The sequence below is a fragment of the Pteropus alecto genome, unplaced genomic scaffold, assembly GCF_000325575.1.
Source record: "Pteropus alecto unplaced genomic scaffold, ASM32557v1 scaffold50, whole genome shotgun sequence".
Lineage (NCBI taxonomy): Eukaryota > Metazoa > Chordata > Mammalia > Chiroptera > Pteropodidae > Pteropus > Pteropus alecto.
Window position 1 is genome coordinate 8,067,735 of NW_006431918.1, and position 22,816 is coordinate 8,090,550.

General features: G+C 33.1%; 1 protein-coding gene across 1 annotated transcript in view; it reads left to right on the forward strand.

The window, feature by feature from the left end:
• LRBA (LPS responsive beige-like anchor protein) overlaps window positions 1–22,816 on the forward strand; it is a 558,252-nt gene that overhangs the window by 438,970 nt on the left and 96,466 nt on the right. The window lies entirely within an intron of this gene.

The following is a 22,816-nucleotide window of genomic DNA, read 5'->3' on the forward strand; positions in this document are numbered from 1 at the left end:
TATAATCATTTTAATTAATCTAAGGTTGTTAGTGATGCTAACAACCTTATTCATTCATCCCTGATTTTTGTTTAATTTGTATCATCCTGTTTTTCTTGGTCATTCTTGCTAAAGAATTGTCCGTTTTGTTGATCTTTTCAAAGAAATGAACTTGATTTTCCTCTATTGTGTTTCTGTTTTTTTCTTTCTTTGGGCTTTCACTCTGAAAATCATTTTTTCCTTCCATTTGCTTGCTTTAGGTTTAGTTTGCTCCTTTACTAGATTCTTAATTTGGGGGAAATTTTTTTAAATTTGATTTCTTTTTTCTAATTTTGTTTTTTACAGCAATAAATTTCTCTTTATGTGCTATTTTCGCTGCATCCAATAAACTTAGATATTTTGTTTGCTTATTTTCATTCATCTCATAACATTTTCTAATTTTCTTTGTGATTTCTTTTTTGACTTATGTTATCCTGAAGCGTATTGTTTAGTTTCCAAACATTTGTGGCTTTTCCAAGTTTTCTTCTGTATATTTCTAATTTAATTTCATTGTGACTGGAGAATATGTTTTGTGTGGTTTTAAATGTACCGAGACTTGCTTTATGACCTAAGATATGGTGTATATTGGAGGAGTCTGTTTGCTCTTGAGAACAATGGGCATTCTGTTATTGAGTGTTCTGTAGATTTCAGTTGGTCACGTTGGTTTATTGTATTTAAGTCTTCTATATCTGCTGATTTGGGGTCTCCTTCTATCCTTATTTGCTAGTGAGATGTTGAGGTTCCGAAATATTATTGCTAATTCTGTCAGTTTTTGCTTCATGTATTTTTGATCTCTGCTGTTAAATGGGTATATTAGTTTCCTATAGCTGCTATAACAAATTGTCAAAAACTTGGTGGCTTAAAACAACAGAAATATATCCTCTCACAGTTTTAGAGGCCAGAAGTCCATAATCAGTATTACATTTCCTCCAGAAGATCTCTGCCTCTGTCCTCACATCCCCTTCTCCTCTCTTTCTATTGTAAAATCTCTGCCTTCCTCTTACAAATAGATGTGTGATTACACATAGGATCCTCCCTGATAAGGGTAATGTTCTCATCTCAAGATCCTAAATCATGTTGCAAAGACCGTTTTCCCACATAAGGTAAGTTTACCAGTTCTAGAGATTCAGACTTGTTATCTTTTTTGGGAGGGAAGGGGCATTTTTCAGCCTACCATTGTGCGTATGTTTATAATGGTTATATTTTCCTGATGAACTGTTTTTTCATCACAAATTATCCCTCACTGTTTCTAGTAATTATTGTCTGTTTTTCCTGATATTAGCATAGCCAATCCAACTTTCTTATAGCTACTATTTCCATGGTATATAGTTTCCCATTCTTTTACTTCCAACCTCTTTTGTCTTTGATTCTAAAGTATTTCTTTTGTAGATAACATATAGTTGGTTGTTACTGATCCAGACTGATAGTCTCTGCCATTTGATGCTATTGTTGATATGGTTGGATTCATGTATGCCATTTTGCTAATTATGTTCTTTAGTCTTAGATCTTTTTGTTTCTCTGTTTCTCCTTTATAATTTTTTATATTAGATATTTCTAGTCTACCATTTTTTATTTTAAAAAATTTTACTTTTTTTTATTAGTTCTCTAGCTACAGTATGCATCTTAATTATCTCAATTTATCTCAATCATCTTAATCTACTTCAGATTAATGCTTGTTTAATTCCAGTAAAATATAGTGATTTAGTTTGAACTCAGCTCCATTTCCTCCTTCCTACTTTGTTCTATTGTCGTATATATTACTTCCATATGTTACAACCCCACTATACAGTGTTATAACTATTACTTTGTGCAATCCTATGTCTTCCCTAAAGAAATTAATAAAAGAAGAAAGGTATCTATGAATTTTATTTACTACTCTTAATAGAAACTTTCAAAGTGAATAAGAACAGTGCCTGAGACACTCAGCATCACGTGAGAATGGGATGATTCCCACATAGAAAAAGTTCCATATAATCGAAGTTTATATTTTCAAATACCAATGTTTTGTTCACCTCTTCCTTGAAAAAGAATCTTTATTATGAAATGTGTTACACATTTTCCTATATCTTAAGCAGAGTATTCAGAACATAAACAGCCTTTTCTGGAATACTTGAGGTTAAAAATTCAGGTATCTTTCATGTTGTCCTGAAAAGTAATTGAGATATATAGACCTTTTTGTTCCTCAGCTAAAGTGATGCTCATTCCTCTGCCTTTTTTCATTTTCTTCTTTTTTTTTTTTTTTTCTTTAGCTTTTCTGTCAGCATTTCAGAGTTTTTTCCTGTGTCAGCTATCACTTTTCTCTGTCAGGGTTTTCATCATCTTTTGATATATTGTGGTATTTTATACATATATGTTAGGGTAACATCCTGAGGAATGACAGTGGCTTTCACCACCAAAGTTGATAAGTTTGGAGCTTGTTTTCCTCGTGGCCTTCAGTTGCTTTGAGTTTTTGCTATGTTCTAGATTCTCTAAACACCTGAGATCTGAACTGTGGATAAATGAAATGGAAACAACATTTTGTTTAGTCACATATTATGCTATATATAAGCAAAATAAAGTGAAATGATGCTATTTATAAGGTATGCTACATTCATGTTTGAAAAATATACAAATTTTGTATTCTAGAATGACTTTCGTGACTCTCTCCCAAAATTACTTAATAGTTCATTAAAATATTAATATAACATACTAACAAAAATGTTTTGAAATTCCGTAAGAATAATACAGTAGTGTATTTTAAAGTATGGTTCATGGAAAACACAAACTATCTCAGAATCTCCTGAGATACAGTTAATAAATAATGTGCATTTATTCATATATTCATCAAATATTTGTTGAGTACCTATTTTGTACTATTCTGAGGCTCAGTGATGTTGAGAGTAGAGAGCTTATAAGCACCCATCTGATGTCAAAACAGTGGGGAAAAGATGGACTTTATAATAAATGGTATATAAGCTTGCCATTTAAAGAAAGATAAACATAAATCTGTTTTTCATACCAAAAACTAAGTATCAGATACCTAAGTGTGAAAAAGCGAAAGAAGTAATGGAAGAAAACACTAGTGAATTTTATATAACCTGAAAGCAGGAAAAACTTTTCCAACTATAAGTCAAAATTCAGAGGTATTTAAAGAAAAACACTGATCACGTTGATTACCTTAACATAGATAACTTTCATGTGGCAAAATGAATCAGAAACAAAGTCAAAAGACAGATGATGAATTGAATAAAGATATTTGATATTTAAAATTTAGACAATGGCTAGTGGACCTCATTTATAAAGGAATCTTAAAAATTATAGAGAAATAAACCCAACAATCTAATAAAAAAAAAATGGGCAACAACTCCCAGAAAAATAAATGTCCGTGTCCCTTCAACATGTGAAAAACTACTCAACCTCTCTCATAATAAAATAAATATAAATTGTACTGAAATTCCATCTGCATCTTTCGGATTGGCAAAATTCCAATATATTCCAATTCCAAGATATTCTTGTTGATGAGGGTGTGGGAAAACAGTCACTCTCTTATGTTGCTGATGGGAATACAAAATGACATACTACAATGAAGGGAAATTTGCCAATCTCAGGCAAAATTACCTACCTATTTATCCTTTGACCCAGTTTACAGGTGTCTTTCCCCAAGATACACTGCCCAAAGTAAATGTGAGATTTACAACTAGAACCTATTTTCTTTAACAGTTTTGACTTTGGAATTATTGTTTTATATAATTTAAAAATAAAAAGGGGAAAAATCCGATCACTAAAAATTGAAAATACATTGGAATACATAACTCTAGTAAGATAAGAATATCTCTAGTAATATATGTTTATGTTCAAAAGAACCAGAAGAAATCTTAAATTTTTTAAACTAGTCCTATATTCAGGTAATAATGGGATAGTTCTTTTTAAACTATTATGTGTATATTGTAGATTAAGCAACTAAGTAATTGTGTTAATGTCAAGATCAAGATTTTTAATACAAGAGATAAAGATTCAAATGTAAAATCAGTAGGAACCAGAAAAACATAGAAGTAGCTGACAATGGCAGCTAGAGGCAATTGTTTTTCATGTCCCAGTTATTGATAAGTATTTTAGTTATTAACGTGCACTAAATGCACTTGCAATTGATAACATGTAAAGCAAAATTATTTGTCATGAAGAATTTAACTATCGAGGCAACAGAATATTTCTTCTTGCTAGGAGTTTCTCTCTTAGCCTAAACTGTATAGGAATCCAAATATAAGCAGAAATCACTGTATGGCAGCATTGATTTAGAATAAAAGAGGAAGTTGATGCATTGAATAACATTTGTTCGGTGCTTATACTCTTTTGGGGTCTTGGGACATGGAGGCAACCAAAACAGATAAGTCCCCTGTCCTCATTGAATGACAATGTAAATTCCAAAGGAGTTCTTAATGGCCATGTTAGATTGATGCCTGTATCTCCAGTACAAAGATAGAATGCCTGCCACAGAAATCAGAATATTTGTATTTACATAATTAAACACCCTCTTTTCTAGTTCTCTTTATGACACACTATCAAATTCTTACTTTCCGTGCTTCCATTTATAAACTGTATGTTGACCATCCCCCTTCCGTTAAGCCTTTTTTGAAACAGGATGTTACTGTCTTAAACACGCTAATAGCGTCATACCTTTCTAAAAGTCCACCCCGTGTTCATCAGTGGATGAATGGATACAAACCAGGTGGTATATACATACAAGAGAATATTACTCATACATAAAAAAAGAATGAAATCTTGCCATCTGCAGCAACATGGATGGAACCAGAGGGTATGGTGTTGAGTGGAGTAAGTCAGAGAAAGACAAGTGCCATTTGACTATTTCATTTACATATAGCATCTAAAGAACAAAATAAATGAACAAACAAAACAGAAACTCATAGATACAGAGGACAAACTAATGGTAGCCAGATGAGAGGGAGGGTAGGAGAATGGATGAAAAAGAGGAAGGGATTAAGAAGTACAAATCGGCATTTACAAAATAGTCATGGGCATGTAAAGTATAGCATAAGTAATATAGTCAGTAATATTGAAATAACCACGTATGGTGTCAGATGGGCACTAGACATCGGATGATCACTTTGTAGTGGCCAAACCCTCCTTTGCCAGCAGTAGCCCTGAGCCTCACTGGGGTGCTCACTTTCTAGATGCCTAATCACTATGTTGTACACCTGAAACGAATATGATGTTGTATGTCACTGTAATCGAAAAATAAAAAAATTGTTTTAAAAAATTCACCCCAGTCACCGCGATTGGAATTTGGATATAATAATTCTTCCCAAATTATTCCTGGTGATGTTATTTTATGCATTGGCTAATCTAATTTATTTTGGAGCAGTTTTCTGTAATATTTTTCTTTAAGTTATTAAAGTATTTGAATGTACTGACTTGAGGAAAATAAAAATAAACAAAACCTCATTCATAGTAGCTTACTGCTTAGCTAGAGCAGTTTAAGTTCTATCAAATTTAGAAGGATAGAAGAAAAGTTATTTTTTATAATAGAAAAAGAGAGATTTAGAAAATACACTATTTTTTTGTTTTTAATCTTTGTGTAAATTGTCACAGTTGTGTCTGCCAGATACATCTGGAAGTTATCACTTTTGCCAGGGACTAGTGACAATGGTTGGAGAAGAATAGTGAGACTGATGGGCTCACAAAATGGCACTAGAAGTTGAATTCACAGACCTCTTGCTCACCCTGTTCTCCGTACATCCATCTTTGCTTTTGGTAGTGTCCTGTGCTACTGGAAAGAAGTTGCTTCCAGTCCTTCACTGCCTTTGTTTTCTGGCACTGGGCCATGTCACCTACAGTGGCAGTATATCTGAAAAGCAGCATCTCTGCTGTGGGTTTTGTTCTGCCTTTAGATACTTTCATGCAACTCTGCACAGCGATACCCACTAAATGACTGCTTACTGTGGTATTTATGTTTGTTTGAACTGGTGTCTGTCCAACAATTTTTTTCCAGCTAAGAATTTTGTATAAACCAGCAAATTTCCATTGTCATGGTCACCAGAAAGTGACCTCCCCCTACCCCATCCCCTGAGGACTGATTCATACTTTTCCAGCATGACTTATTTTTTATGGCCTGGTTTATTCTTTTCACTCTGCATTTTAGATCTGTCATTAGAAAACAAACTTTAGGATGAATATCAAAGTACTTGCAGTGCTGGAAAGCAATGAATAGTTCTGTAAGTACTGTGTAAATACGAAAAGGTAGGTTATTTTTCTCTCTATTAACAGATATTCCCAGTAAATGTTATAGTACTTTTTATGATTCGGATATTATTATTTTTAAGCCAAGGCAAATTTAGTTTGCATTGTCGTTATAATATTAAATGACATATTCAAGTAAATGTTATGAATATAGTACTTGATTTTCATTTTACATGGAAATATACAACTCAAAATTTTGAGACATTTTTGAATTGCTTTAGCTCAAATCAGCTCCTGATCGATCAAATCTTCTTCCTTCCCTCCTCTCTCTCCAGTTTTCTCTCTCTTTCTGCATCTTATTTTTATTTATTTATTTATTTATTTATGTCCCACTGAAAATATTTTATTTCAAACAGTGATCTTAGGCATTAAACTTTTTTGGTGAATGTTAAACTTACAAAAAGTTACAAAAATAATAATATAGTACACGGAACATTCATATGCTCTTTACTCAGATTCCATATTAGTAACATTTACACCCTCCAATTTTTATATAAGCATTCTCCCTTTTCTCTTCTCTCCTCTCCCCTCCTCACTCCTTCTCTTCTCTCCTCTCTTCCCCCCTCCCCTCCCCCTGTGTGCATATACACATTAATAACACACATATGTATATGTGCATTTATATACTATATACACATGTATGTAATATTTTTACTGAATCATTTGAGAGTAAGTTTCATACATCATGGTTCTTTACCCCCCAAATACTTCGGTATGTATCTACTAAGAATTAAGGGTATTTCCTTATGTAACAACAGTAACAGTTACCATTTTATAAATTTAAATTAATACAGTAGTTTAATATATTTTTCATATATCAACCTTGTTAGTTGATCTAATAATATTCGTTATAGAATGTTTGCCCTACAATACAGGATCTAGTCTAGGGAGAAGTTATTGCTTTCAGTTGCTATGCAAGTTCTTAGAAACCACTTTTCCTATAACCCTGCTGTATTAGCTTCCTGGGCTGCTTGTTGAAATACCACAGACTGGGTGCCTTAAACAACAGAAGTTTATTGTCTCACAGTTCTGGAAGCTAGAAGTCTGATAGCATGGTGTCAGCAGGGTCATGCTTGCTCTGGAGGTAGTAGAGAAGGATCTGTTCTAGGTCTTTTAGTTTTCGATAGCTCATTGGTTTGCAACAGCATAACTCCAGTCTTCATATGGCTTTCTCCCTGTTTGCATGTCCATTTCAAATTTTCCCCTTTTATATAAGGACATAAGTTATATTGGATTAGGGCCCACTATAATGACTTCATTTTAACCTCATTACCTCTGTAAATACCCTATCTCCAAATAAAGTCACATTCTAAGGTACTAGGGGTTAGAACTCCAGCATCATTTTTGGGGAACACAACTCAATGCATAAATCCCACTTAACCTGTCTTTTCTAATACATTCTTTGAAATAGTCTTTTTATGGTATCTTGTTTTTATGTTCATTAAACTGTATTACAGTTTTTCAGTTATGCTGTATGGCAGAGAATTATATACGGATTCTGATTTAATTCCTCTTAAAAATAAAATGTTGTAAATTGTAATCCAGATTCCTTGAATAAATTTATCTACATTTCAGGAGCACATTACTTGTATATGTTTCTGGATCATCCTGAGGACATTCTGTTTGGCATCATAGGAAATTATATAACAGATCTTTTTTTTTTTTTTTTTTAAATGCTCTATCAAGATACTTATACATTCGATACTTTCTAAATTGGAATCTGTCACAAATACTGCTTTTAAAATTTCTTAGTGGCTAATTATAGCCTCCCTGCTCTATAACATGACATTCGAGGCCGTTTACAATCTTTCTGCCTACTTCCCAGCTTCATCTCTTGCGGAATGTAACCTAGTCACACTGAACAGCTTACACTTCTCTAAAAGTGCCATGTTCTCTCTCATTTTATAAGCTGCTTACTTTGCCTGCAAAAATTCCATATTACTCCCCAATAGATACACACCCATATTTTTCTTTCCCCCTTCTCTGTTCCCTTTCCCTTCCCATCCTCTCCTACCCTTTACATAGCTAATTTCTGCATAATTTTCAGGATTTCCTTGGGGAACCTTTTATTATACCTCCATCCACTCTCCAACACTTCTCCACTCTCAAACACACCAATAGAGTGCCTTAGATGCTTTTCTGTGTGTTCTTTGAGATATACATACACACTTCCAGCATTTTAATGGTCTTTATACTTGTCCTTTTCCTCCACAAAATATTGAGCCACTTGAGGATCTCCAAATGTCCCCAAGGCTACACAGGATCTGCCTCATAGTGGGTCCTATGGGTATGTTTGCTGAAAGAATGAATGAAGAGTGGATGAGTATTCATTCAGCAAGTATGAGGGAGAACCAGAATGCTCTTAGGACAACAGTACAACTTTTCCTTGAGAGCCAACTCTGCTCATTTTGCAGAGTTTGCCGGGAACTTGCCATAAATGATTAGTGGCTTCAGCCATGGTCACAGGAGAGAGGACTTTAGCCTTTAGCTACTCTATGTGTTATACCTGAATACGAGTCATTGGTGTGAGAGATCATATCCAGTTCTGAACTCTGAAATAAGTGACACAAAATAGTACATGAAGGGTAAGCATAGTATTTCAATAAAATTTAGGTAGATTAGAAAAAAATAGTTTCAAGTGAAGTATGTGATTAATGCAGAAAGTATATGAATAGCAATGATAAGCCATGTTGTAAAGAAAAAATAATTTCTTAAAGTAGCAAAAATTCTGTAACTTTGCTTCCTTTGCTATTTAGGGTTCTACGTTTGAATTTTTTGGGATATATTTATATTTGGCAGTATAGGTTAGAGTTTTCAGAGTCATATTGAAAATTTGACTCTCAATGGTTAGTGTAAGATTTCTACCATCATGAATGCCTCTGGCTTAATATTTTTCTCTACAACTTAGGAAATATAATATCTTAATTCTAAAATAGAAAAGAACTTTACATGTAAACCATATTTTGTGTCAATTACAATAGTTATTTTCCAACAAGAAACATATTATTGTGTACAAACATTGAGAGCAAATGTACAGACTGCTGTTTGTGTAGCAGCATCCACATTTTCCGTTTTATGGGCTCAGCAAACATTCCTCTGAATTGGCTTATTTTCTTCTGGGTTCAATAGCATTTTTCTATGAAAGTGTTATACTGCATTTCCCTTAAGTTATGCTTACTTATTTTGTAGTGAAATTATGATTTTTTTCTTTTTGTCAGTGAAATATTTTATCCTTTTTACTGTGTTAATCCCATGCTTATTTATGAGTGTTCTTTTCACCATCTTGCATATTTCTATCTAACCAAAGGAATGTTCGTGAAGAAACATTCTCTGACATACATCTTATGTTCCCTTATTTTCCTTTTTATTCTTTGCTGCAGTAGAGAAGGGGCTAAATATATTTCATTAGCCTTCATAGTTTTTTATAATGTTCATTATTTAGTTTCCATAAAAATTTATTCATATTTTTGCTTTGTTTAGTAAAACCTTTTGTTAAAGTATAGGTTTTTATGAAGAGAAAAGTTTAGGTTTTTTGTGTTTAAGTTTTAGGTTTGTTTGTTTTGTTTTGTTTTGTTTTTTTCATAAAAACTTTAATACTAAAGATCTTACTAAACAAAGCAAAAATGTGAATAAATTTTTATGGAAACTATTCAACAGACCAGTGGAACAGAACTGAGAGTCCAGAAGTAAACCCATGTATATATGGGCAAATAATTTTAGACAAAAGAGCCAAAAACATACAATGGAGAAAGGGAACAGCAGACCAGTGGAACAGAATTGAGAGTCCAGAAGTAAACCCATGTATATATGGGCAAATAATTTTAGACAAAAGAGCCAAAAACATACAATGGAGAAAGGGAAACTTCTTCAATAAATGATGCTGGGAAAATTGGAAAGCCACCTTTAAAAAATTGAAACTAGGCTGTTGTCTATCACCACACATCAAAATTAATTCAAAATGGATTAAGGACCTGAATATAAGACCTGAAACAATAAATTGCATAGAAAAAAAACATAGGAACTAAACTTATGGACCTTGGACTTAAAGAGGATTTTATGAATTTGACCTCAAAGGCAAGAGAAGTAAAAGCAAAAATAAATGAATGGGACTGCATCACACTAAAAAGCTTCTGCTCAGCAAAAGAAACTGTCAACAAGGTAAAGAGATAGCCATCCAAATGGGAGAAGATATTTGCAAGCAACACCTCCAATAACAGCCTAATACCTAAAATATACAAAGAACTCATACAACTCAATAACAGAAAAAACCACAGTCCAATTAAAAAATGGGCCGAGGACCTGAATTGACAAAAACCACAATGAGATACCGTCTCACACCTGTTAGAATAGCTGTTATCAACAGGACAAGTAATAACAAATGTTGGAGAGAATGCAGAGTAAAAGGAACCCTCATATACCACTGGTTGGACTGCAAATTGGTGCAGACACTATGGAAAACAGTATGGAGGTTCCTCAAAAAACTGAGAATTGATCTGCCATACGAACCAGCAATCCCTCTATTGGGCATTTACCCCAAAGACTTGAAAACCCATATCCGAAAAGATATCTGCACACTGATGTTCATAGCAGCATTATTCGTGGTGGCCAGGACATGGAAGCAACTGAAGTGTCCTGCAATAGATGATTGGATAAAGGAGCTGTGGTACATATATACAATGGAATATTACTCAGCTATAAGAAGAGATGAAATACTGCCATTTGCGACAATGTGGATGGACCTTGAGATAATCGTGCTAAGCGAAATAATCTAGACAGAAAAAGTTGAAAGCCACTCGATATCACTTATGTGTGGGATACAAATCTAAAAGCAGCAATGAACACGACAACCAAACAGAGACTCAAGGACATAGACAATAGACTAATGGTTACCAGAGTGTTGGGGCAGGAGGAGGGTGAGTGGGGAGGAGGGAGATAGATGGGATAATAGGGGTCAAATATGTGGTGACATTAAAGAATTTAAAAAATTTCTTTAAAAAAATAAAAGATTCTTCAAATAAAAGGAAGAAAAAGAAAATTGAAAAAAAAAGGCATACAATTTTAAGAATTTCCTCCCAAGAGAGGAGAGGAAGTATGGAGCAGGAGTATCTATAGGAAGTCAAAAGAAATCCTCAGAATGTCTCTCAGGCTGACAGAGATATTTCACTTCCAAAGCCAGTCAGTAAAGAATGGAGGAGGTGACTGCTTCTTCAAATGTGAAGACAGCGACTGAGGACTTCAAGCAACATGAAAATCAAGGAAAAATGACACCACCAAAGGAGCATAGTAATTTTTCAGTAACTGATCTCAAAGAAACGGAGATCTACAGTTTGCCCAATAAAGAATTCAAAATAGTTGTGTTAAGGAAGGCACTGTGAGCTATAAGAAAGCACAGAAAGACAATTCAGTGAAATGCAGAAAACAACACAAAATGAGTTTGAATGAGAGAAGTCATAAAAAAGATGAATTCTGGAGCTTAAGAATACGAAGAATGAAATGAAAAAATGTAATAGAGGTCATCAGCAACAGACTTAATCAAGCAGAAGAAACAACTTGTGACTTGCATATAGGTCATTTGAAATTATCTGTTCAGAGGAGAATTTAAAAAAAGGAGGAATGGAAAAGAATGAAGAAAACCTATGGACATTATAGGATATCATCAACATAATCTATATATTGCTGGAGCCCCAGAAAGAGAAGACAAGGAGGAAGGGACAGAACTTATTTGAAGAAAAAATGCCTGAGATCTTCTCAAATCTAAGATATCCAAGTTTATGAATCCCCTGGTTTTCCAAAAAGATTCAACCTAAAAGATCTTTTCTGGGACACTTTATTATAATACTGTCAAAAATCAATAACAAAAATTTTAAAGTAGCAAGTGAAATAAAACAAGGAAATTTGTATGTTTCATTTATGTACGCAAGGAAGATACAGCACAATGAAACCCTTGTATTGCAGACCAGTATCCCCAATGAATATGAATGTAAATATCCTCAGCAAAATACTAGCAAACCAGATTCACCATCATATTAAGAGGATCATACACTGTGATAAGTGGGATTTTCCCTGGGATGTTAGGGTGGTTCAACATATGCTAATCAATAAATATGGTTACCAGTGCTGGGGGAACAAGGAGATGGGAGATTCTGGTCAAAGGGTATAAGCCCTTCGTTATAAATGAGTAAGCTCTGGGGACCTAATATACAACATACAAATGAAAACCTATAGTTAATACTACTGTGTTTAGAGAGTAGATCTTAAGCATTCTTACCACACATACTCAAAAAAATTGATAAAACTATGTTAGGTGATAGATGTGTTATTTAAACTGATTGATATAATTATTTCACAAAGTATACATACATGAAATCATCACTGTGTACACTTTAAATATGTGTACAATTTTATTTTTCAATTATACTTTAAAGCTAAAAATATCTTTTTAAACAAAACTATGTGTATAATATTTAAGCATAATAAAAATATTATAAGGGAATATACCAGTGACTTAATAGTTGATATACCAGTGCCTTTATAGTTGATACCAGTGCCTTAATAGTGCCTTCGGTTTTTTATTTCAGTTTGGAAAATTATAGTGTATAGCATATTATACATTAGAAAAATGATTTAGTCCAGTAGAAGAAGATATTGAGGGAAAATTTTTTTTCAGTTATTCTAAAGAATCAACAACTAAGGTATACAAAGATCATTGGATTACTTATTATATAGAGATTAATTAAAAAATGTCCCTTGCCCGGGCACTGACATTTGACAAGTACCATGTGAAATAAATAAGCTTATAGTCTAGAAAATGTATGAAATGACTAGGAAATAATAGGATTTCTTATATGTTTGTGGCATAGGTTCCTTAGAAAAGAATAGCCAAGGATGAGGCTTGAGAAGTTGGTTGAGGCCACATTTAGGAATAGGCTTTTATACCTTGCAAAGGAGTTGGTACTTGATCTCATAGACTGGAGGGGAGACAGGAAAATCAGGAGGCTGTTACATACAGTTCATAGGAACCAAGCAGGAGAGAATGACAACCTTAGTTAAAACAGTGGCACAGGGGATAGAGAAGTCGTTTTATGCTGGATATCTGAGTCATAATGGACATAGAGGAAGAAATTAAAGATTACCATGAGATTTTTAACCAAGGTTATTGGGTGAATTCTCTTACAAACAACTGAAATAGGTATTATAGGAAGAAGAACAAATAGACTTTTTGAGGGGTAAATTCAGTTTTGAACATAATATAGTTGACATTTTTAATATGGATTTCAAAATATGTTAATGTAAGAAATTATAATAAAAGGATAAATTTTAGTTCTATTAAGTTATTTCAAAATTCTGTTTCATCTTATAAGTTCAATAATAGATAATATTAACAATTTATTCAGGTTATTAGAATATATTTTATGACTCTTCTGGCTCCTTTTCACCAGCCTCTCATCTATTATTTTGACTATTTAGTAGCTTTCTCGTAGTCTCCCTACCTCGTCATGCATTTAATATGATGATAAATATATCTTTCAAATGGACAGTATAGTCATGTTATTTTACTGCGTTTAAACTGTAAGTTTATAACAGTGTTTGTTTGGAAACCCCCTGGCTTAAATGGGATTCATTTTTAGAGACCCACCACCCACCATTCTCACTATCGAGACATCTGCTACATATAGAAATTATATCTGCAGTATATTGTCACAGGAATTTTTGTCTCTGGCATTCTATTTTCAAATATTTCTTAACACCGAGGGAAATCTGTTCCATGTAATATCTCCCCATAATCCTCGTTCTACCCCTAAGATCCAAACGAAGCAAATTTGAATCTCATTTTAGTTCTTCTGATAGGTAAATACAGTATGCATGACTGACAGGTCTGTTTTTCTCTTAAGTCCCAAGTGTACTTTGCACTTTTCATATGATTTCCTTTACTCTGATGTTTATTATACTTACTGCTATTAGCCTGATTTTTCTCCCTCTTATTACTTATAAATGGTGGCTTAAACTTAGTAAGATTTCACTGACTATTCATTGATAGGCCTACAATTCTAATTGAAGTAAATTTAAGTAACATAATTAGCATATGTAATGCACTTTGTCCATGTGTTTTATATTTTCATATCAACTACCTCAATAATTCTGTGAAATTGTATGATGCATGCTTGAACATATATGATGCATAGATACTAATAGAATATTAGGAGAGCGGTCCCAGATCTTTTGTATTGTCTGACTTGAGACCATGGTTAAGTTAATTAACCTCTCTTCATAGTAAGTAAATAATGGATATTGAATAAGGGCAGTGGATTTTAAGCATGACAGATTTTGAATAGGTGTAATACTGAATGATCACATGGCCACTGAGGCAAGAGAATTTTGATGTAACAGAAGATTAAATCTTCTCTACTGTGGTAGCATAAAATAATGATAGGTAACACTTCTTTGAAGTGGAAATGCATTCAGTAGAGAAAATTAATAGGTGAGCCCTATAGCTGAATTTCTCACAAGGACATCTGAAGTTATTTATTACTCCTGTGAAAATGTGTTCAGCCTCCTCTTTACATAAAAGTGTTGGCAATTCATGAATTAAATGTTCACAGTCTAGCTATTGGTTGATAGAATCTGCATTTCAACTCCAAAAGAATTAATGGTTATGGACAACTTGAGATTGATGATACCATCAAAGAAACAAATTAGGAATTCAGTGTCTGGAGTTGTGGAGGTGAGAGAAAGATTTTATTATAATGCATGACTTGCAACTAGAAAAAGTATTTTAAAAACATATTTTTAGCACATTTCTTTCATTGCTACTAAAAGTCCAGTATTTCATTCAGCAAATATTTATTGGTACCTACCATGTGCCAAACACTGTGCTCAAATATGGAAAGATACAAAGATGAGTATGATAGAATCCCTATCCTGTAGGAATTCACCATTTAATAATGGTAGTAATAACTACAGAATGTGATAAATTGGAGCATAGATGACAGAGCAGCTAACTTTTGGGAATGAAGATGTTTAAGAGACATTTGAGCTGGGTATTGAAGGATTTTCTTTCTCTAACAAGTATATTTCGTGTTTGAGTGTATTTGACCTTTTAGGGCTTCCATCTGATCATATTGTCTTTTTTGACTATGTATATTTATTGTTTTTCTAAATATAGCTATTTTTACTTTTGATTTTATGATTTACAGTGTCCATACAGACCAAAAAGTAGATGTTTAATTAAAGTGGAAGGTTTTGTTCATGGGTAAAGTCTGAGCTGTTGGCATTGCAAGGAGTAAGGGAAAATCTAATCTATAATATCATCAAGTTCCTTCTATTTTGTTCCATCATCGCCTGGGGTTTGTCCTTTTTTTGTAGTCACCTTTCATATTTACATTCTAACCCTTTGGAAAGAGCCAAGAGTAAGTAGAGGACAAACAGCTTCTTTTTTAAAGGATGTAACTAGAAAATTGGGTACATTGCTTCTGCTCACATCCTAATTTCTAAAACTTACTCTCATGGTCACTCTTATCTGCATGGGAGTTTGGAAAATTCCCTGAGGAACTTTTCTCCTATTCTAGTTCCTCCCTCTCCTTGAATTCCTATAGAATATAAGAATTCCATAGAGATTCCTGCAACATAATTGATGTTTCTTTTCCGTTTGATTTTTTTTTTGAATGTGTGAATTTCTTTTAGGACTAGGATCTCAATCTCGATCTCCCCTTCCCCCTCCTCCCAGTTCTAGTAGATCCTGCGCCTGTCAATCCTCTCCCCTCCCCCCTCCTCCCTCCCTCTCTCCCTCCTCTTAAAGAAAATCAACCTTAAATTAGCTTAATCCTGATGAAGAAAAGAGAACAAACTTACTCTAAGGCCAAGGGAATTTATTGAAGCAATTGCAGATTGAAATTTATCAAACATATCAAGCCTAGTAATTTGAAAAATGTTGTATTTAGTAAACCTTATGTTCAGATGTTGTACTGAAATATTGAGCAGATACTTATTTAAAATAAGAACTCTGATATTGTATCTTGCATTCTAAAACTATAGAAATATAGATTGCCTCTAAATCTATAGTAATATAGATTGCCTTCTGATAGTACTTTGAACCTTTTTAAAATAGATTATAAATGAAAATAACATGAAAGAATATTATTTCAAAAATTCCTTCAAAGATTTTCATGTTTTCATTTTCTAGTTCTATCGAGTGTCATAGGGTCACTATTATACAATAGGGAATATTGGTATGTACCCATTTTGGTTTGTTCAGCTATGCTTTATGAAATAATATTTAGAAAAACAATGAAATACAGTGTTAGAAAAAAGTATTTTAAATATTTTTAAAAAATATTTTGGAGTACTATTTAGATATTCATGGAGACTGCTAATTTTGATTATAAGAAAGGTAAACAGAGTATCTCAATTATATCTTTAAAGCAAAGCTACTGTACCACAGAGTTAAATTAGTACTTAATATAATAGTTTAGTAAACTAAATTTCAGTCTGTTGCACCCCGGTTGTTGATTATTAATCCACTGGCAGTAGAAGCAGTGTTATTTCCAGGCAGTTTGTTCCTCTATGTATAGAGACAAGGCCGAATCTGCCTTATATATCTAAAGCTGCCAGTTTTCCTGGGGCTGCTTAATTTTTTTTATCCCCTTTATCCAGCTGCTATTGGCACATTTGCCCTCTGGCTCATGGGATAGAATGCTTAGCTTCCCCTGAGGCTACCGTTAATGCTTCCCTTTTACTTTGCTGGCTGAGAGTGCACTTGGCATCCTTAGTCTCAAAACTCTCCTCCCTCTTTTTCGACAGACACCAAGCACTTAAGTAGCACTTTCAGCCTCCACCAGTTATCAGTACTAGCTTTCAACCCCTCATTTCTGGTCTGGTAACTCAGCACAATGTCCCGAGAGAGTTTGACTGAGCCAATTTGCCCCCTCTTCCTTCCTTCCTCTGTCTGTCCATCTCCCTTTTCTCTTCTTCCTCCTTATCCATTTCCTTGACTCCCCATTTTTCTTTTACTTTCTCTTTAATCTTCCCAATGATTTTTTTCTTTCTGCTTTTCATACAGTGGATGCCACAGAGTTAGGCAAATATTTGTAGTAGAATATAAAACAATAGTAAATTTTTTAAATTAAATAACTTTGCCCCGTTTTTTTTTAACTGGATCAACTCAGAAAAGGGCCTTTTTTTTTTTTTTTTTTTTTACCTTATTGCTGCCACGTTAGTCATATATTCCCATGACAGGTCGTCTTTGCAAGTCTGGTAGGCAGATGGTGATTTCTGTGTCACGGGGCTAGAAACTGAGCAGAATCCCAGCCTGGAATCATGGAAGTTGAACATGACAGTACATTTTTTTTTTTAATATACCTTAGTCTACTTCCCCCTGTATGGCTATAATGCAGAATCTGTATTATAAGTTTATGGATTTGTTTTTTTATATACAGAGTTGTAGATTTTATATTTACAGGTCTACTTGTTCAAGACAATATGTAATATGGGAATAAGTAAGAAATATTTCTAGCAAATGTTTTACCTAAAATGATTTGAATATGAAATTTTAGTTATTTATTCAACTAACTCCCTTATGAATACTCTATGAATGTTAACTTTTCATTTTTCAAGTCATGGTTTGTAAATGTCTTTTACAAACTTATAGTCTAATACTTCTGACCCAAAGATTAGAAAATAAAAAGAATATCTGTTAGTTTGGGGATCAAGAATAATGACAGAGCCCTGTGGGCCTCAGTCATTAACCGCCGAAAATGTCTATAGGACAATTCCAAATGTCTGTAAAATAAAAACATGAAAAAAATGATATTGATAGTAATAGACCTGAATGAGTCATTTAAAGCCCTCATTTCCCTTCATTGTAATGCCTTTCTTTGCGGGGGGCGGCGGGGGGGCACTTTGTGGTGAAGTTTGTGTTATGTAAATCTTACCAATTGTGTATTCTTTTTCTAGAACTCTATTTAATTAACCAAAATATGTATTGTTTTACTCTTCCTCCACAATTAAGTCTGCATTTTAAAGGCACAAAATATCTTTCTCATTATAACTCCTTAAATGCGTTTCTGTTTAGTCTGTAAGGTTTAATGTCAGGTTTATGTTTAAAGGAAGCATCAACCCATGAGAAGTCAATTACCTTTTAGAACCTTAGCTAAGAGTCTCAGCCACTCTGTTTCTTTGCAGAGAAAAGACAAAAGGGAGGGGCAGGAAAGGAGAGGAGGATCAGTGTACTTTTCTAAGTAGATACTCTGAGCTTAAAGCTTTTAAGAGAAGGTTTTATGTCACTGTTTCACAGCCTTTTAAATAGATATGAAAACTGTTCCTTAATGTTTGTAATAAGGAACAAGTAAGCAATAGATCCCTTATTACAGTAAACTGAATGTACTTATTAAGCTACATGCATAACTCCTGCCAGACCGTAATGCCACACATACCCCTTTCCACCACCTCTGAGGCAGATGGATGGGTATTGACAATTTTGGCTTTTAGATATTCTTTTTGATAGCGTCTTGCTCTAATTTAAGTCCACTTTTAAAATTTCTCCCCTCAGGAAGTTAACACATGTTACCTCCATTTTGTTAAGCTTGTTCTGTGCTCCCAGTACTAGGAATTCAACAATGATGCTCTTGGCCCTTACTACACATTTTACTCATATACATTGCCCTGAGATATTTCTGTCATATATGAGTTAATATGATACCTGCATAGCAGACTTCTATAAGATCTGAGTGTTTTAAGTCCTGAAAAAGTGTGGTTTTTTTTTAAGTTACTTATAGGAAATTGACCAAAAAAAATAATTATTATAAGTAATTTTTTCCCTTACTGACATTAGTAAATGTATTTTTAAAGAGTAGTGCCCTTTTTTAGTACCACTCTGAGCAATACTTTCCCATTTCTGCATACACTGTACCTTGCTAACTTAATGTTCAAATAATCATCCATAAGAAATACAAATTTGAAATGAGTTATTAAGTATTCTTTTCCTAGATATATCTGAAAATGGAAATAGTATCCATTAACCTGGCAAAAGTTGAAGTAGAGTTTATATAGGTATTACAAATACAAGTCATTATGGAACATTTTAATGCTTGTTTACCATCATTTTGGTGGCCTACACAGTTTTTGCTATTTATTTCTATATTTTGTGTTGTCATCAGTGGGTTGGCTCCTATTAACATTAGAAATTTGAAAAAGTACTGTGTCAGTACTTTAGGCCATATTGTCCTATGTTCTTTTAAGATCCACTTTAATTTCTTCACTACCCTTGACTTTTGAAGCTCTATGTTAATTTAAATTTAATTAAATAACTGTCTTAGAAACTACTGGCTTAATTTGTCTTGAAAAAGCACAAGAATCCTGTGAATATTTATGACATAACTTTTTAGAGCCACAATCCTGCCTTTATAGAGGGGCTTCCTCCTTCATTCCAGTCCTCTCTAGGTACTCTTTCTTTCATAGGCAGTTTTCTAGCACATCTCTACTGGCATAAAACAAGACTTCAAGGCAACTTTCTTGCTTTAGCACCCTTAAACTTTGTTAAAATTAGTTGCCTTCATTTCTTTTACTTGGAAATTATATAATCGTATATGATATATTTTTTCTTTTATTTTTCTCATTAAGATTTGTTATTTTGGGAATTTACATAGGGACGGAATATGAAACCATTAGGGGCTACAAAATAGAACATAGATATCCAAGCCATGCCATCAAATCCTTGGTCAACTTTAAACCATTAAGCAAAAGAGAGTATTTATATTGATATCTAACAAAGAAACTACAGCCTTTTAATAACATTGACTGCATTTATCAAGATGCCATCTTTTGAGATCTTTCCCTTTTTGCATGCAGTATGTCATTGAGGTGTTGTTTTTAAATGCTTCAGGAACTATAGATTTTATAACTGATGGCTAAATGAAAGCTATATATTTTCTCCCTATTTTTACTCTTTTTCACTCTGCTTGACCCAAGATGGAAAGAACCCACAAAATAATACTTCGTTATTAAAGTGTTTTTTGATTATCATATCATTTGACTATAAGACCTTATGATGTATCCATAGCAGTCAATATAATACCCTTATAAAAAAAATAAGAAAACAGGCTCAGACAGATTATATGATTTGGGACACCTTGAAAAATTTTACTTTGAAAACTCAGAATTAGTTACTAGATATATAAAATAACTAATATTTAAGGAACAAAAGCATACATAAATTTATAGATTATAATTTTAGAATTATAATAGAGTACACTTAATTTTTTCTAAAATATTTCTTATAAACAATGAAAGCGATGAATCATACCAACTAGACAATGGTTTTTTAAATACGGTACAAAAAGCATCCAAGAATAAATTAAATAGACTTTATGAAAATTGAAAACTTTTGTGCTTCAGAAGACACTATCAGGAAAGTGAAAAGATAATCCACAGAATGGGATAAAATATTTGCAAATCATATATCTACTAAGAGTCTACTATCCAGATTGTACAAAGCACCCTTACAATTCAATAGTAAAAAGAAAACCCAGTTAAAAACTGAGCAAAATATTTGACTAGATATCTCTTCAAAGAAGATACGCAAATTGGTCAAATGCACATGAAATGATCTTAATATCATTAGTAATAGAGAAATGCAAACAAAGCTGCTTCATATGAGATACCATTTCACACCCACAAGCATGGCTATAATCAGAAAGACAGACAAGTTTTGGTTAGTGTATGGAAAGATTAAAACCCTCATATAACACTAGTGCTAAAATGATCCACTCTCTTTGGAAAAGTTTGGCACTTCCTCAAAAAGTTAAACACAGAGTTACATATGACCCAGCACTTCCTCTCTTGAGTAGACATCCAGGAGAATTGAAAACATATGTCCACGCAAAAATATGTACATTAATGTTCATAGTACCATTTTTCATAATAGGCAGACAATGGAAACAACCAAAATGTCTGTCAGCTGATGAATGGATTAAGAAAATATGGTATATACATTCAAAGAATATTATTCAGCCTATCAAAAGGAATGAAGTACTGAAACATGCTACAAGAATGAACCATGAAAACATTATGCTAAGTGAAAGAATCCAGACACAAAATAGAAAAATGATTCTATTTATATGAAAAATACAGAATAGGCAAATCCACAGAAACACCAAATAGATTGGTGGTTGCCGGGGGTGGAGGGGGTGCAGATATGGACAGTGAGCACTCGTGGATGCGGTGTTCTTTTGCTGTGATGAAAATTAGTGATGATAGTTGCACAACTTTATGAATGTATCAAAAGCCACTGAATTATACACTTTAAAAGGGTGAATTCTATGGTATATGAATTATTATTTTGAAAAAAATAAAACACCAATTGTCATCTAATTCAAAAATCGTATGAAGGGATTTAAGTTGTCTTAGGAAAATTTAGGAGTTTTAGAGATAGGCATAAATCATATATATAGGCACCATTAGTAGAGTTTGTCATACCATTTAAATTTAGCTTGTCAATCAGTTTTCTTAAAGAGTAGTGTTAAAAAACAAAATGTACTTAATTAAGAAAAATTAGCAAATAGAAAATAATGAAAAAGATGTCTTTTTAATATTGCTAATGTGTACATTCTATGTAAAATGCAAATTTTCAGTCAGTAGTTTTTAAACTTTTAGTGTTTGAGTTTTTTTTAAACTGTAGATAACAAAATCCCATACCATACTTGTTAAAATTAATTCTGGATGTTTGACGAATAGGCCCTGCAATAATTTTCTAACTCCCCAGGTGATTCTGAGGTAGATGGGTTTCAAATCTCTTGCCATATTTGGACTATTTTAATTTTGCATTTATTTCAAGAGGAAAGTAATGATTAAAGAGCAAGAAAAACTCTAACTTTATTGAGAGGTAGTTCACAGGTACTTTGGAAATATTATGAATAGGATCGTGTGATCCTTGTGGTTCTAATGCTGACATTGACCTTGACCCTTTGCCACTGAAGAGTGAAGTTATTGTGATCCTTAATCGTTTATTTATTGGTGGTTTCCTGTGTATGAATTTCATGATTGACTTTTTATTTCCTTTCATAAATGATACCTTGACAACATAATAACCAGTGATATGTGGATCATGTTAGAAAACAAAGCCAAGGATTCCAGCATTTTTTCCTTAAGTTAATAATTATGCAACTGAGCGTGTTAGTCACACACACACACAAAAAGGCACTTCTTATTTATCATCGAGGCATATGCTATGAGTTATGTTTTCAGTAACAGCGATAGTTTTGGAGGTTTTTTTTCTTTTCATTTTTGAACTATCTTCAACATAATTCTCTTTTCAACTAATAGCATGGATATGTGGTTCTGTTTACTGATACCAGTCTTTGATTATGAAATGGACTTTTCTCAGTATGAAACAATAGGATTGTACCTGTAACATAACACTCATTACTGCTGTCTTCTATCCATCTCAACCAACCAACAACCTTTGTTTTTTCTAATATTAACTTGATATTTAAATTTTTATCTACTGATATTTCTAATTATAGAATTTTTACATTTAGGCATTAATGATGAATTCGATCCAATATTCACTTTT